At 55.1% G+C, this 17134-nt stretch overlaps 1 protein-coding gene across 1 annotated transcript in view; it reads left to right on the forward strand.

Moving 5' to 3' along the window:
- The window catches only part of LOC140425686 (uncharacterized), a 349955-nt gene that overhangs the window by 189873 nt on the left and 142948 nt on the right, over positions 1–17134 (forward strand). The window lies entirely within an intron of this gene.

The following is a 17134-nucleotide window of genomic DNA, read 5'->3' on the forward strand; positions in this document are numbered from 1 at the left end:
TCTTTCTGTCACTGATTTCCGCACCCGGCTCCACTCTCAGTCTCGCTCTTTCTGTCACTGATTTCCGCACCCAGCTCCACTCTCAGTCTCACTCTTTCTGCCAATGCTTTCCGCTCCCTGCTCCGCTCTCAGTCACGCTGTTTCTGTCACCGAGTTCCGCTCCCGGCTCCGCTCTCAGTCTCACTCTTTCTGTCACTGATTTCCGCTCCCGGGTCCACTCTCAGTCTCGCTCTTTCTGTCACTCATTTACGTCCCGGCTCCGCTCGATCTCGCTCTTTCTGTCACTGATTTCCGCACCCGGCTCCACTCTCAGTCTCGCTCTTTCTGCCAATGCTTTCCGCTCCCTGCTCCGCTCTAAGTCTCTCTGTTTCTGTCACCGATTTCCGCTCCCGGCTCCGCTCTCAGTCTCGCTCTTTCTGCCAATGTTTTACGCTCTCAACTCCGCTCTCGGACTCGCTCTATCTGTCAGTGATTTACGCTCCCGGCTCCACTCTCAGTCTCACTCTTTCTGTCACTGATTTCCGCTCCTGGCTCCGCTCTCAGTCTCGCTCTTTCTGCCACTGATTTACGCTCCCTACTCCGCTCTCAGTCTCACTCTTTCTACCAAAGCTTTACGCTCCCAGCTCCGCTCGATCTCGTTTTTGTGGCACTGATTTCCCGGCTCCGCTCTCAGTGTCGCTCTTTCAGCCAATGCTTTACCTCCCAGCTCCGCTCGATCTCGCTCTTTCTGTCACTGTTTTCTGCTCCCGGATCTGCTCTCAGTCCCACTCTTTCTGTCACTGATTTCTGCTCCCGGCTCCGCTCTCAGTCTCGCTCTTTCTGTCACTGATTTCCGCTCCCGGCTCCACTCGATCTCACTCTATCTGTCACTGATTTCCGCTCCCGGCTCCACTCTCAGTCTCGCTCTTTCTGTCACTGATTTCCGTCTCGGCTCAGCTCGATCTCGGTCTATCTGCCAATGCTTTAAGCTCCCGGCTCCGCTCTCAGTCTCACTATTTCTGTCGCTGACTTCCGCTCCCGGCTCCGCTCTCAGTCTCACTCTTTCTGTCACTGATCTCCGCTCCCGTCTACACTCTCAGTCTCGCTCTTTCTGTCACTGATTTCCGCTCCCGGCTCCGCTCTCAGTCTCGCTCTTTCTGTCACTGATTTCCGCTCCCGGCGCCGCTCTCAGTCTCACTCTTTCTGTCACTGATTTCCGCTCGCGGCTCCACTCTCAGTCTCGCTCTTTCTGTCACTAATTTCCGCTCCCGGCTCCGCTCTCAGTCTCGCTCTTTCAGCCAATGCTTTACCTCCCAGCTCCGCTCGATCTCGCTCTTTCTGTCACTGATTTCTGCTCCCGGATCTGCTCTCAGTCCCACTCTTTCTGTCACTGATTTCCGCTCCCGGCTCCGCTCTCAGTCTCGCTCTTTCTGTCACTGATTTCCGCTCCCGGCTCCACTCGATCTCACTCTATCTGTAACTGATTTCCGCTCCCGGCTCCACTCTCAGTCTCGCTCTTTCTGTCACTGATTTCCGCTTCGGCTCCGCTCGATCTCGCTCTATCTGTCACTGATTTCCGCTTCCGGCTCCACTCTCAGTCTCGATCTTTATGCCAATGCTTTAAGCTCCCGGCTCCGCTCTCAGTCTCGCTATTTCTGTCGCTGACTTCCGCTCCCGGCTCCGCTCTCAGTCTCACTCTTTCTGTCACTGATCTCCGCTCCCGTCTCCACTCTCAGTCTCGCTCTTTCTGTCACTGATTTCCGCTCCCGGCTCCGCTCTCAGTCTCGCTCTTTCTGTCACTGATTTCCACTCCCGGCTCCGCTCTCAGTCTCACTCTTTCTGTCACTGATCTCCGCTCCCGTCTCCACTCTCAGTCTCGCTCTTTCTGTCACTGATTTCCGCTCCCGGCTCCGCTCTCAGTCTCGCTCTTTCTGCCAATGCTTTAAGCTCCCGGCTCCGCTCTCAGTCTCGCTATTTCTGTCACTGATTTCCGCTCCCGTCTCCACTCTCAGTCTCGCTCTTTCTGTCACTGATTTCTGCTCCCGGCTCCGCTCTCAGTCTCGCTCTTTCTGTCACTGATTTACGCTTCCGGCTCCACTCTCAGTCTCGCTCTTTCTGTCACTGATTTCTGCTCCCGGCTCCGCTCTCAGTCTCGCTCTTTCTGTCACTGATTTCCGCTCCCGGCTCCACTCTCAATCTCGCTCTTTCTGTCACTGATTTCTGCTCCCGGCTCCGCTCTCAGTCTCGCTCTTTCTGTCACTGATTTACGCTTCCGGCTCCGCTCTCAGTCTCACTCTTTCTGCCACTGATTTACGCTCCCGGCTCTGCTCTCAGTCTCACTCTTTCTGCCAAAGCTTTACGCTCCCAGCTCTGCTCGATCTCGTTCTTTCTGTCACTGATTTCCCGGCTCCGCTCTCAGTGTCGCTCTTTCAGCCAATGCTTTACGCTCCCAGCTCCGCTCGATCTTGCTCTTTCTGTCACTGATTTCTGCTCCCGGATCCGCTCTCAGTCCCACTCTTTCTGTCACTGATTTCCGCTCCCGGCTCCGCTCTCAGTCTCGTTCTTTCTGTCACTGATTTCCGCTCCCGGCTCCACTCTCAGTCTCGCTCTTTCTGTCACTGATTTCCGTCCCGGCTCCGCCTGATCTCGCTCTATTTGTCACTGATTTCCGCTTCCGGCTCCACTCTCAGTCTCGATCTTTCTGCCAATGCTTTACGCTCCCGGCTCCGTTCTCAGTCTCGCTATTTCTGTCACTGATTTCCGCTCTCGACTCCGCTCTGAGTCTCACTCTTTCTGTCACTGATTTACACTCCCGGCTCCACTCTCAGTCTCGCTCTATCTGTCACTGATTTACGCTCCCGGCTCCTCTCTCAGTCTCGCTCTTTCTTTCACTGATTTCCACTCCCGGCTCCGCTCTCAGTCTCGCTCTTTCTGTCACTGATTTACGCTCCCGGCTCCGCTCTCAGTCTCGCTCTTTCTGTCACTGATTTCCGCTCCCGGTTCCACTCTCAGTCCGCTCTTTCTGTCACTGATTTACGTTTCTGGCTCCGCTCTCAATCTCACTCTTTCTGCCAATGCTTGAAGCACTCCCTCCGCTCTCAGTCTCGCTCTTTCTGCCAATGCTTTACGCTCCCAGCTCCGCTCGATCTCGCTCTTTCTGTCACTGATTTCCGCTCCCGGGTCCACTCTCAGTCTCGCTCTTTCTGTCACTCATTTACGTCCCGGCTCCGCTCTCAGTCTCGCTCTTTCTGTCACTGATTTCCGCACCCGGCTCCACTCTCAGTCTCGCTCTTTCTGCCAATGCTTTCCGCTCCCTGCTCCGCTCTCAGTCTCGCTGTTTCAGTCACCGATTTCCGCTCCCGGCTCCGCTCTCAGTCTCACTCTTTCTGTCACTGATTTACACTCCCGGCTCCACTCTCAGTCTCGCTCTATCTGTCACTGATTTACGCTCCCGGCTCCTCTCTCAGTCTCGCTCTTTCTGTCACTGATTTCCACTCCCGGCTCCGCTCTCAGTCTCGCTCTTTCTGTCACTGATTTACGCTCCCGGCTCCGCTCTCAGTCTCGCTCTTTCTGTCACTGATTTCCGCTCCCGGCGCCACTCTCAGTCCGCTCTTTCTGTCACTGATTTACGCTTCTGGCTCCGCTCTCAGTCTCACTCTTTCTGCCAATGCTTTAAGCACTCCCTCCGCTCTCAGTCTCGCTCTTTCTGCCATTGCTTTACGCTCCCAGCTCCGCTCGATCTCGCTCTTTCTGTCACTGATTTCCGCTCCCGGCTCCGCTCTCAGTCTCACTCTTTCTGTCACTGATTTCCGCTCCCGGTTCCACTCTCAGTCCGCTCTTTCTGTCACTGATTTACGCTTCTGGCTCCGCTCTCAGTCTCACTCTTTCTGCCAATGCTTTAAGCACTCCCTCCGCTCTCAGTCTCGCTCTTTCTGCCAATGCTTTACGCTCCCAGCTCCGCTCGATCTCGCTCTTTCTGTCACTGATTTCCGCTCCCGGGTCCACTCTCAGTCTCGCTCTTTCTGTCACTCATTTACGTCCCGGCTCCGCTCGATCTCGCTCTTTCTGCCACTGATTTCCGCACCCGGCTCCACTCTCAGTCTCGCTCTTTCTGCCAATGCTTTCCGCTCCCTGCTCCGCTCTCAGTCACGCTGTTTCTGTCACCAATTTCCGCTCCCGGCTCCGCTCTCAGTCTCACTCTTTCTGTCACTGATTTACACTCCCGGCTCCACTCTCAGTCCGCTCTTTCTGTCACTTATTTACGCTTCTGGCTCCGCTCTCAGTCTCGCTCTTTCTGCCAATGCTTTCCGCTCCCTGCTCCTCTCTCAGTCACGCTGTTTCTGTCACCGATTTCCGCTCCCGGCTCCGCTCTCAGTCTCACTCTTTCTGTCACTGATTTACACTCCCGGCTCCACTCTCAGTCTCGCTCTATCTGTCACTGATTTACGCTCCCGGCTCCTCTCTCAGTCTCGCTCTTTCTGTCACTGATTTCCACTCCCGGCTCCGCTCTCAGTCTCGCTCTTTCTGTCACTCATTTACGCTCCCGGCTCCGCTCTCAGTCTCGCTCTTTCTGTCACTGATTTCCGCTCCCGGCGCCACTCTCTGTCCGCTCTTTCTGTCACTGATTTACGCTTCTGGCTCCGCTCTCAGACTCACTCTTTCTGCCAATGCTTTAAGCACTCCCTCCGCTCTCAGTCTCGCTCTTTCTGCCAATGCTTTACGCTCCCAGCTCCGCTCGATCTCGCTCTTTCTGTCACTGATTTCCGCTCCCGGGTCCACTCTCAGTCTCGCTCTTTCTGTCACTCATTTACGTCCCGGCTCCACTCGATCTCGCTCTTTCTGTCACTGATTTCCGCACCCGGCTCCACTCTCAGTCTCGCTCTTTCTGTCACTGATTTCCGCACCCAGCTCCACTCTCAGTCTCACTCTTTCTGCCAATGCTTTCCGCTCCCTGCTCCGCTCTCAGTCACGCTGTTTCTGTCACCGAGTTCCGCTCCCGGCTCCGCTCTCAGTCTCACTCTTTCTGTCACTGATTTCCGCTCCCGGGTCCACTCTCAGTCTCGCTCTTTCTGTCACTCATTTACGTCCTGGCTCCGCTCGATCTCGCTCTTTCTGTCACTGATTTCCGCACCCGGCTCCACTCTCAGTCTCGCTCTTTCTGCCAATGCTTTCCGCTCCCTGCTCCGCTCTCAGTCTCTCTGTTTCTGTCACCGATATCCGCTCCCGGCTCCGCTCTCAGTCTCGCTCTTTCTGCCAATGTTTTACGCTCTCAACTCCGCTCTCGGACTCGATCTATCTGTCAGTGATTTACGCTCCCGGCTCCACTCTCAGTCTCACTCTTTCTGTCACTGATTTCCGCTCCCGGCTCCGCTCTCAGTCTCGCTCTTTCTGCCACTGATTTACGCTCCCTACTCCGCTCTCAGTCTCACTCTTTCTACCAAAGCTTTACGCTCCCAGCTCCGCTCGATCTCGTTTTTGTGGCACTGATTTCCCGGCTCCGCTCTCAGTGTCGCTCTTTCAGCCAATGCTTTAACCCCCAGCTCCGCTCGATCTCGCTCTTTCTGTCACTGTTTTCTGCTCCCGGATCTGCTCTCAGTCCCACTCTTTCTGTCACTGATTTCTGCTCCCGGCTCCGCTCTCAGTCTCGCTCTTTCTGTCACTGATTTCCGCTCCCGGCTCCACTCGATCTCACTCTATCTGTCACTGATTTCCGCTCCCGGCTCCACTCTCAGTCTCGCTCTTTCTGTCACTGATTTCCGTCTCGGCTCAGCTCGATCTCGGTCTATCTGCCAATGCTTTAAGCTCCCGGCTCCGCTTTCAGTCTCGCTATTTCTGTCGCTGACTTCCGCTCCCGGCTCCGCTCTCAGTCTCACTCTTTCTGTCACTGATTTCCGCTCCCGGCTCCGCTCTCAGTCTCGCTCATTCTGTCACTGATTTCCGCTCCCGGCGCCGCTCTCAGTCTCACTCTTTCTGTCACTGATTTCCGCTCCCGGCTCCGCTCTCCGTCTCGCTCTTTCAGCCAATGCTTTACCTCCCAGCTCCGCTCGATCTCGCTCTTTCTGTCACTGATTTCTGCTCCCGGATCTGCTCTCAGTCCCACTCTTTCTGTCACTGATTTCCGCTCCCGGCTCCGCTCTCAGTCTCGCTCTTTCTGTCACTGATTTCCGCTCCCGGCTCCACTCGATCTCACTCTATCTGTAACTGATTTCCGCTCCCGGCTCCACTCTCAGTCTCGCTCTTTCTGTCACTGATTTCCGTCTCGGCTCAGCTCGATCTCGGTCTATCTGCCAATGCTTTAAGCTCCCGGCTCCGCTCTCAGTCTCGTTATTTCTGTCGCTGACTTCCGCTCCCGGCTCCGCTCTCAGTCTCACTCTTTCTGTCACTGATCTCCGCTCCCGTCTACACTCTCAGTCTCGCTCTTTCTGTCACTGATTTCCGCTCCCGGCTCCGCTCTCAGTCTCGCTCTTTCTGTCACTGATTTCCGCTCCCGGCGCCGCTCTCAGTCTCACTCTTTCTGTCACTGATTTCCGCTCCCGGCTCCGCTCTCAGTCTCGCTCTTTCAGCCAATGCTTTACCTCCCAGCTCCGCTCGATCTCGCTCTTTCTGTCACTGATTTCTGCTCCCGGATCTGCTCTCAGTCCCACTCTTTCTGTCACTGATTTCCGCTCCCGGCTCCGCTCTCAGTCTCGCTCTTTCTGTCACTGATTTCCGCTCCCGGCTCCACTCGATCTCACTCTATCTGTAACTGATTTCCGCTCCCGGCTCCACTCTCAGTCTCGCTCTTTATGTCACTGATTTCCGCTTCGGCTCCGCTCGATCTCGCTCTATCTGTCACTGATTTCCGCTCCCGGCTCCACTCTCAGTCTCGATCTTTATGCCAATGCTTTAAGCTCCCGGCTCCGTTCTCAGTCTAGCTATTTCTGTCGCTGACTTCCGCTCCCGGCTCCACTCTCAGTCTCGCTCTTTCTGTCACTGATTTCCGCTCCCGGCTCCACTCTCAGTCTCACTCTTTCTGTTACTGATTTGTGCTCCCGGCTCCGCTCTCAGTCTCGCTCTTTCTGCCAAAGCTTTACGCTCCCAGCTCCGCTCGATCTCGTTCTTTCTGGCACTGATTTCCCGGCTCCGCTCTCAGTCTCGCTCTTTCTGCCAATGCTTTACGCTCGCAGCTCCGCTCGATCTCGCTCTTTCTGTCATTGATTTCGGCTCCCGGCTCCACTCTCAGTCCCACTCTTTCTGTCACTGATTTCCGCTCCCGGATCCGCTCTCAGTCTCGCTCTTTCTGTCACTGATTTCCGCTCCCGGCTCCGCTCGATCTCGCTCTATCTGTCACTGATTTCCGCTCCCGGCTCCACTCTCAGTCTCGATCTTTCTGCCAATGCTTTACGCTCCCGGCTCCGCTCTCAGTCTCGCTATTTCTGTTGCTGACTTCCGCTCCCGGCTCCGCTCTCAGGCTCACTCTTTCTGTCACTGATTTCCGCTTCCGGCTCCGCTCTCAGTCTCACTCTTTCTGTCACTGATTTCTGCTCCCGGCTCCGCCCTCAGTTTCGCTCTTTCTGCCACTGATTTACGCTCCCAGCTCCGCTTGATCTCGTTCTATCTGTCACTGATTCCCCGGCGCCGCTCTCAGTGTCGCTCTTTCAGCCAATGCTTTACGCACCCAGCTCCTCTCGATCTCGCTCTTTCTGTCACTGATTTCTGCTCCCGGATCCGCTCTCAGTCCCACTCTTTCTGTCACTGATTTCCGCTCCCAGCTCCGCTCTCAGTCTCGCTGTTTCTGTCACTGATATCCGCTCCCGGCTCCACTCTCAGTCTCGCTCTTTCTGTCGTTGATTTCCGTCCCTGCTCCGCTCGATCTCGCTCTATCTGTCACTGATTTCCGCTCCCGGCTCCACTCTCAGTCTCGCTATTTCTGTCGCTGACTTCCGCTCCCGGCTCCGCACTCAGTCTCACTCTTTCTGTCACTGATTTCTGCTCCCGGCTCCTCTCTCAGTTTCGCTCTTTCTGTCACGGATTCCCGCTCCCGGCTCCGCTCTCAGTCTCGCTCTTTCTGTCACTGATTTCCGCTCCCAGCTCCGCTCTCGGTCTCGCTCGATCTGTCAGTGATTTCTTCTCCCGGCTGCGCTCTCTGTCTCGCTCTATCTGTCACTGATTTCCGCTCCCGGCTCCACTCTCAGTCTCGATCTTTATGCCAATGCTTTAAGCTCCCGGCTCCGCTCTCAGTCTCGCTATTTCTGTCGCTGACTTCCGCTCCCGGCTCCGCTCTCAGTCTCACTCTTTCTGTCACTGATCTCCGCTCCCGTCTCCACTCTCAGTCTCGCTCTTTCTGTCACTGATTTCCGCTCCCGGCTCCGCTCTCAGTCTCGCTCTTTCCGTCACTGATTTCCGCTCCCGGCTCCGCTCTCAGTCTCACTCTTTCTGTCACTGATCTCCGCTCCCGTCTACACTCTCAGTCTCGCTCTTTCTGTCACTGATTTCCGCTCCCGGCTCCGCTCTCAGTCTCGCTCTTTCTGCCAATGCTTTAAGCTCCCGGCTCCACTCTCAGTCTCGCTCTTTCTGTCACTGATTTCTGCTACCGGCTCCGCTCTCAGTCTCGCTCTTTCTGTCACTGATTTAAGCTTCCGGCTCCGCTCTCAGTCTCACTCTTTCTGCCACTGATTTACGCTACCGGCTCCGCTCTCAGTCTCACTCTTTCTGCCAAAGCTTTACGCTCCCAGCTCCGCTCGATCTCGTTCTTTCTGTCACTGATTTCCCAGCTCCGCTCGATCTCGTTTTTGTGGCACTGATTTCCCGGCTCCGCTCTCAGTGTCGCTCTTTCAGCCAATGCTTTACGCTCCCAGCTCCGCTCGATCTTGCTCTTTCTGTCACTGATTTCTGCTCCCGGATCCGCTCTCAGTCCCACTCTTTCTGTCACTGATTTCCGCTCCCGGCTCCGCTCTCAGTCTCGCTCTTTCTGTCACTGATTTCCGCTCCCGGCTCCGCTCGATCTCGTTCTTTCTGTCACTGATCTCCGCTCCCGGCTCCACTCTCAGTGTCGCTCTTTCAGCCAATGCTTTACGCTCCCAGCTCCGCTCGATCTTGCTCTTTCTGTCACTGATTTCTGCTCCCGGATCCGCTCTCAGTCCCACTCTTTCTGTCACTGATTTCGGCTCCCGGCTCCACTCTCAGTCTCGCTCTTTCTGTCACTGATTTCCGTCCCGGCTCCGCCTGATCTCCCTCTATCTGTCACTGATTTCCGCTTCCGGCTCCACTCTCAGTCTCGATCTTTCTGCCAATGCTTTACGCTCCCGGCTCCGCTCTCAGTCTCGCTATTTCTGTCACTGATTTCCGCTCCCGGCTCCACTCTCAGTCTCGCTCTTTCAGTGACTGATTTCCGCTCCCGGCTCCGTTCTCAGTCTAGCTATTTCTGTCGCTGACTTCCACTCCCGGCTCCACTCTCGATCTCGCTCTTTCTGTCACTGATTTCCGCTCCCGGCTCCACTCTCAGTCTCACTCTTTCTGTCACTGATTTCTACTCCCGACTCCGCTCTCAGTTTCGCTCTTTCTGTCACTGATTTCCGCTCCCGGCTCCACTCTCAGTCTCACTCTTTCTGTCACTGATTTCCGCTCCCGGCTCCACTCTCAGTCTCGCTCTTTCTGTCATTGATTTCCGTCCCGGCTCCGCTCGATCTCGCTCTATCTGTCACTGATTTCCGCTCCCGGCTCCACTCTCAGTCTCGCTATTTCTGTCGCTGACTTCCGCTCCCGGCTCCGCTCTCAGTCTCATTCTTTCTGTCACTGATTTCTGCTCACGGCTCCTCTCTCAGTTTCGCTCTTTCTGTCACGGATTCCCGCTCCCGGCTCCGCTCTCAGTCTCGCTCTTTCTGTCACTGATTTCCGCTCCCGGCTCCGCTCTCGGTCTCGCTCGATCTGTCAGTGATTTCTACTCCCGGCTGCGCTCTCTGTCTCGCTCTTTCTGTCACTGATTTCTGCTCCCTGCTCCGCTCTCAGTCTCGCTCTTTCTGTCACTGATTTACGCTCCCGGCTCCGCTCTCAGTCTCGCTCTTTCTGTGACTGATTTACGCTTCCGGCTCCGCTCTCAGTCTCGCTCTTTCTTTCACTGATTTCTGCTCCCGGCTCCGCTCTCAGTCTCACTCTTTCTGTCACTGGTTTACGCTCCCGGCTCTGCTCTCAGTCTCACTCTTTCTATCACTGATTTCCGCTCCCGGCTCCGCTCTCAGTCTCGCATTTTCAACCAATGCTTTACGCTCCCGGATCCGCTCTCAGTCTCGCTCTTTTTGTCACTGTTTTCTGCTCCCGTCTCCGCTCTCAGTCTCGCTCTTTTTGTCACTGATTTCCACTCCCGGCTCCGCTCTCAGTCTCGCTCTTTCTGTCACTGATTTACGCTCCTGGCTCCGCTCTCAGTCTCGCTCTTTCTGTCACTGATTTCCGCTCCCGGCTCCACTCTCAGTCTCACTCTTTCTGTCACTGATTTCTACTCCCGACTCCGCTCTCAGTCTCGCTCTTTCTATCACTGATTTTCGCTCCCGGCTCTACTCTCAGTCTCGCTCTTTCTGTCACTGATTTCTGCTCCCGGCTCCTCTCTCAGTTTCGCTCTTTCTGGCACTGATTCACGCTCCCGGCTCCGCTCTCAGTCTCGCTCTTTCTGTCACTGATTTCCGCTCCCGGCTCCGCTCTCAGTCTCGCTCTTTCTGTCACTGATTTCTGCTCCCGGCTCCGCTCTCAGTCTTGCTCTTCCTGTCACTGATTTACGCTCCCGGCTCCTCTCTCAGTTTCGCTCTTTCTGGCACTGATTCCCGCTCCCGGCTCCGCTCTCAGTCTCACTCTTTCAGTCACTGATTTCTTCTCCCGGCTCCGCTCTCGGTCTCACTCTTTCTGTCACTGATTTACGCTCCCGGCTCCGCTCTCAGTCTCGCTCTTTCTGTCACTGATTTCCGCTCCCGGCTCCGCTCTCAGTCTCGCTCTTTCTGTCACTGATTTCTGCTCCCGGCTCCGCTCTCAGTCTTGCTCTTCCTGTCACTGATTTACGCTCCCGGCTCCTCTCTCAGTTTCGCTCTTTCTGGCACTGATTCCCGCTCCCGGCTCCGCTCTCAGTCTCACTCTTTCAGTCACTGATTTCTTCTCCCGGCTCCGCTCTCGGTCTCACTCTTTCTGTCACTGATTTACGCTCCCGGCTCCGCTCTCGGTCTCACTCTTTCTGTCACTGATTTACGCTCCCGGCTCCGCTCTCAGTCTCGCTCTTTCTGTCACTGATTTCCGCTCCCGGCTCCGCTCTCAGTCTCGCTCTTCCTGTCACTGATTTACGCTCCCGGCTCCGCTCTCAGTCTCACTCTTTCTGTCACTGATTTCTTCTCCCGGCTCCGCTCTCGGTCTCACTCTTTCTATCACTGATTTCTGCTCCCGGCTCCACTCTCAGTCTCGCTCTTTCTGTCACTGATTTCCGCTCCCGGCTCGACTCTCAGTCTCGCTGTTTCTGTCATTGATTTCTTCTCCCGGCTCCGCTCTCAGTCTCGTTCTTTCTGTCACTGATTTACGCTCCCAGCTCCACTCTCAGTCTTGCACTTTCTGTCATGATTTCTGCTCCCGGCTCCACTCTCAGTCTCGCTTTTTCTGACACTGATTTCCACTCCCGGCTCCGCTCTCAGTCTCGCACTTCCTGTCACTGATTTACGCTCCCGGCTCCGCTCTCAGCCTCGCTCTTTCTGTCACTGATTTCCACTCCCGGCTCCGCTTGATCTCGCTCTGTCTGTCACAGATTTCCGCTCCCGGCTCCGCTCTCAGTCTCGCTCTTTCTGTCACTGATTTCTGCTCCCGGCTCCTCTCTCAGTCTCGCTCTTTCTGTCACTGATGTACGCTCCCGGCTCCGCTCACAGTCTCGCTCTTTCTGTCACTGATTTCTGCTCCCGGCTCCTCTCTCAGTCTCGCTCTTTCTGTCACTGATTTACGCTCACGGCTCCGCTCTCAGTCTCGCTCTTTCTGTCACTGATTTCTGCGCCCGGCTCCGCTCTCAGTCTCACTCTTTCTGTCACTGATTTACGCTTCCGGCTCTGCTCTCAGTCTCACTCTTTCTGTCACTGATTTCCGCTCGCGGCTCCGCTCTCAGTCTCGCTCTTTCTGTCACTGATTTACTATCCGGGCTCCGTTCTCAGTCTCGCTCTTCCTGTCACTGATTTATGCTCCCGGCTCCGCTCTCACTCTCGCTCTTCCTGTCACTGATTTCGACTCCCGGCTCCGCTCGATCTCGCTCATTCTGTCACTGATTTACGCTCCCGGCTCCGCTCTCAGTCTCGCTCTTTCTGTGACTGATTTACGCTTCCGGCTCCGCTCTCAGTCTCGCTCTTTCTTTCACTGATTTCTGCTCCCGGCTCCGCTCTCAGTCTCACTCTTTCTGTCACTGGTTTACGCTTCCGGCTCTGCTCTCAGTCTCACTCTTTCTATCACTGATTTCCGCTCCCGGCTCCGCTCTCAGTCTCGCATTTTCAACCAATGCTTTACGCTCCCGGATCCGCTCTCAGTCTCGCTCTTTTTGTCACTGATTTCTGCTCCCGTCTCCGCTCTCAGTCTCGCTCTTTTTGTCACTGATTTCCACTCCCGGCTCCGCTCTCAGTCTCGCTCTTTCTGTCACTGATTTACGCTCCTGGCTCCGCTCTCAGTCTCGCTCTTTCTGTCACTGATTTCCGCTCCCGGCTCCACTCTCAGTCTCACTCTTTCTGTCACTGATTTCTACTCCCGACTCCGCTCTCAGTCTCGCTCTTTCTATCACTGATTTTCGCTCCCGGCTCTACTCTCAGTCTCGCTCTTTCTGTCACTGATTTCTGCTCCCGGCTCCTCTCTCAGTTTCGCTCTTTCTGGCACTGATTCACGCTCCCGGCTCCGCTCTCAGTCTCGCTCTTTCTGTCACTGATTTCCGCTCCCGGCTCCGCTCTCAGTCTCGCTCTTTCTGTCACTGATTTCTGCTCCCGGCTCCGCTCTCAGTCTTGCTCTTCCTGTCACTGATTTCTGCTCCCGGCTCCTCTCTCAGTTTCGCTCTTTCTGGCACTGATTCACGCTCCCGGCTCCGCTCTCAGTCTCGCTCTTTCTGTCACTGATTCCCGCTCCCGGCTCCGCTCTCAGTCTCACTCTTTCTGTCACTGATTTCTTCTCCCGGCTCCGCTCTCGGTCTCACTCTTTCTATCACTGATTTCTGCTCCCGGCTCCACTCTCAGTCTCGCTCTTTCTGTCACTGATTTCCGCTCCCTGCTCGACTCTCAGTCTCGCTGTTTCTGTCATTGATTTCTTCTCCCGGCTCCGCTCTCAGTCTCGTTCTTTCTGTCACTGATTTACGCTCCCAGCTCCACTCTCAGTCTTGCACTTTCTGTCATGATTTCTGCTCCCGGCTCCACTCTCAGTCTCGCTTTTTCTGACACTGATTTCCACTCCCGGCTCCGCTCTCAGTCTCGCACTTCCTGTCACTGATTTACGCTCCCGGCTCCGCTCTCAGACTCGCTCTTTCTGCCAATGGTTTACAATCCCGGCTCTGCTCTGTCTCACTCTTTCTGTCACTGATTTCCGCTACTGGCTCAGCTCTCAGTCTCGCTTATCATTCACTGATTTATGCTCCCAGCTCCGTTCTCAGTCTTACTCTTTCTGTCACTGATTAATGCTCGCGGCTCCGCTCTCAGTCTCGCTCTTTCTGTCACTGATTAATGCTCGCGGCTCCGCTCTCAGTCTCGCTCTTTCTGTCACTGATTTACATTCCCGGCTCCGCTCTCAGCCTCGCTCTTTCTGTCACTGATTTACGCTCCCGGCTCCGCTCTCAGTCTCGCTATTTCTGTGACTGATTTACGCTTCCGGCTCCGCTCTCAGTCTCGTTCTTTCTGTCACTGATTTCTGCTCCCGGCTCCGCTCTCAGTCTCGCTCTATCTGTCACTGATTTATGCTCCCAGCTCCGTTCTCAGTCTTACTCTTTCTGTCACTGATTAATGCTCGCGGCTCCGCTCTCAGTCTCGCTCTTTCTGTCACTGGTTTACGCTCCCGGCTCCGTTGTCAGTCTCGCATTTTCTGTCACTGATTTACATTCCCGGCTCCGCTCTCAGCCTCGCTCTTTCTGTCACTGAGTTCCACTCCCGGCTCCGCTTGATCTCTCTCTGTCTGTCACAGATTTCCGCTCCCGGCTCTGCTCTCAGTCTCACTCTTTCTATCTCTGATTTCCGCTCCCGGCTCCGCTCTCAGTCTCACTCTTTCTGTCACTGATTTACGCTCCCGGCTCTGCTCTCAGTCTCACTCTTTCTGGCACTGATTTCAGCTCGCGGCTCCGCTCTCAGTCTCGCATTTTCAAGCAATGCTTTACGCTCCCGGATCCGCTCTCAGTCTCGCTCTTTTTGTCACTGATTTCTGCTCCCGGCTCCGCTCTCAGTCTCGCTCTTTCTGTCACTGATTTCCGCTCCTTGCTCTGCTCTCAGTCTCGCTCTTTCTGTCATTGATTTATGCTCCCGGCTTCGTTCGATCTAGCTCGTTCTGTCACTGATTTACGCTCCCGGCTCAGTTCTCACTCTCGCTCTTTCAGTCACTGATTTCCACTCCCGGCTCCGCTCTCAGTCTCGCTCTTTCTGTCACTGATTTAATCTCCCGGCTCCGTTCTCAGTCTCACTCTTTCTGTCACTGATTTATGCTCCCGGCTTCGTTCTCACTCTCGCTCTTCCTGTCACTGATTTTGGCTCCCGGCTCCGTTCGATCTCGCTCTTTCTGTCACTGATTTCTGCTCCCGGCTCCGCTCTCAGTCTCGCTCTTTCTGTCACTGATTTATGCTCCCGGTTCCACTCTCAGGCTCTGTCTTTCTGTCGCTGATTTCTGCTCTCGGCTCCCTTCTCAGTCTCGCTCTTTCTGTGACTGATTTCTGCTCCCGGCTCCACTCTCAGTCTCGATCTTTCTGCCAATGTTTACGCTCCCAGCTCTCTTCAATCTCGCTCTTTCTGTCACTGATTTACGCTCCTGGCTCCGCTCTCGGTCTCACTCTTTCTGTCTCTGAGTTCCGCTCCCGGCTCCGTTCTCACTCTCGCTCTTTCTGTCACTGATTTCTGCTCCCGGCTCCGTTCTCAGTCTCGCTCTTTCTGTCACTGATTAACGCTCCCGGCTCTGCTCTCAGTCTCGATCTTTCTGTCACTGATTTATGCTCCCAGCTCCGCTCTCAGTCTCGCTCTTTCTGTGACTGATTTACGCTTCCGGCTCCGCTCTCAGCCTCACTCTTTCTGTCACTGATTTCCACTCCCGGCTCTGCTCGATCTTTCTGTCACTGATTTACGGTCCGGGCTCCGCTCTCAGTCTCGCTCTTTCTGTCACTGATTTCTGCGACCTGCTCCGCTCTCAGTCTCACTCTTTCTGTCACTGATTTACGTTCCCGGCTCCGCTCTCAGCCTCGCTCTTTCTGTCACTGATTTACGCTCCCGGCTCTACTCTCAGTCTCGATCTTTCTGGCACTGATTTACGTTCCAGGCTCCGCTCTCAACCTCGCTCTTTCTGTCACTGATTTCCGCTCCCGGCTCCGCTCTCAGCCTCGCTCTTTCTGTCACTGATTTCCACTCCCGGCTCCGCTTGATCTCGCTCTGTCTGTCACAGATTTCCGCTCCCGGCTCTGCTCACAGTCTCGCTCTTTCTGTCACTGATTTCTGCTCCCGGCTCCTCTCTCAGTCTCGCTCTTTCTGTCACTGATGTACGCTCCCGGCTCCGCTCACAGTCTCGCTCTTTCTGTCACTGATTTCTGCTCCCGGCTCCTCTCTCAGTCTCGCTCTTTCTGTCACTGATTTACGCTCACGGCTCCGCTCTCAGTCTCGCTCTTTCTGTCACTGATTTCTGCGCCCGGCTCCGCTCTCAGTCTCACTCTTTCTGTCACTGATTTACGCTTCCGGCTCTGCTCTCAGTCTCACTCTTTCTGTCACTGATTTCCGCTCGCGGCTCCGCTCTCAGTCTCGCTCTTTCTGTCACTGATTTACTATCCGGGCTCCGTTCTCAGTCTCGCTCTTCCTGTCACTGATTTATGCTCCCGGCTCCGCTCTCACTCTCGCTCTTCCTGTCACTGATTTCGACTCCCGGCTCCGCTCGATCTCGCTCATTCTGTCACTGATTTACGCTCCCGGCTCCGCTCTCAGTCTCGCTTTTTCTGCCAATGCTTTTGCTCCCAGCTCCGCTCGATCTCGCTCTTTCAGTCACTGATTTCTGCTCCCGGCTCCGCTCTCAGTCTCGCTCTTTCTGTCACTGATTTACGCTCCCGGCTCCACTCTCAGTCTCGCTCTTTCTGTGACTGATTTCTGCTCCCGGCTCCACTCTCAGTCTCAATCTTTCTGTGACTGATTTCTGCTCCCGGCTCCACTCTTAGTCTCGAACTTTCTACCAATGTTTACGCTCCCAGCTCTCTTCAATCTCGCTCTTTCTGTCACTGATTTACGCTCCCGGCTCCGCTCTCAGTCTCGCTCTTTCTCTCACTGATTTCCGCTCCCGGCTCCGCTCTCAGTCTCGCTCTTTCTATCACTGATTTCCGCTCCCGGCTCCGCTCTCAGTCTCGCATTTTCAACCAATGCTTTACGCTCCCGGATCCGCTCTCAGTCTCGCTCTTTTTGTCACTGATTTCTGCTCCCGTCTCCGCTCTCAGTCTCGCTCTTTTTGTCACTGATTTCCACTCCCGGCTCCGCTCTCAGTCTCGCTCTTTCTGTCACTGATTTACGCTCCCGGCTCCGCTCTCAGTCTCGCTCTTTCTGTCACTGATTTCCGCTCCCGGCTCCACTCTCTGTCTCGCTCTTTCTGTCACTGATTTCTGCTCACGGATCCGCTCTCAGTCCCACTCTTTCTGTCACTGATTTCCGATCCCGGTTCCGCTCTCAGTCTCGTTCTTTCTGTCACTGATTTCCGCTCCCGGCTCCACTCTCAGTCTCGCTTTTTCTGTCACTGATTTCCGTCCCGGCTCCGCTCGATCTCGCTCTATCTGTCACTGATTTCCGCTCCCGGCTCCACTCTCAGTCTCGATCTTTCTGCCAATGCTTTACGCTCCTGGCTCCGTTCTCAGTCTCGCTATTTCTGTCGCTGACTTCCGCTCCCGGCTCCTCTCTCAGTCTCACTCTTTCTGTCACTGATTTCCACTCCCGGCACCACTCTCAGTCTCGCTGTTTCTGTCAGTGATTTACGCTCC

This window comes from Scyliorhinus torazame, chromosome 6, assembly GCF_047496885.1.
Source record: "Scyliorhinus torazame isolate Kashiwa2021f chromosome 6, sScyTor2.1, whole genome shotgun sequence".
NCBI lineage: Eukaryota > Metazoa > Chordata > Chondrichthyes > Carcharhiniformes > Scyliorhinidae > Scyliorhinus > Scyliorhinus torazame.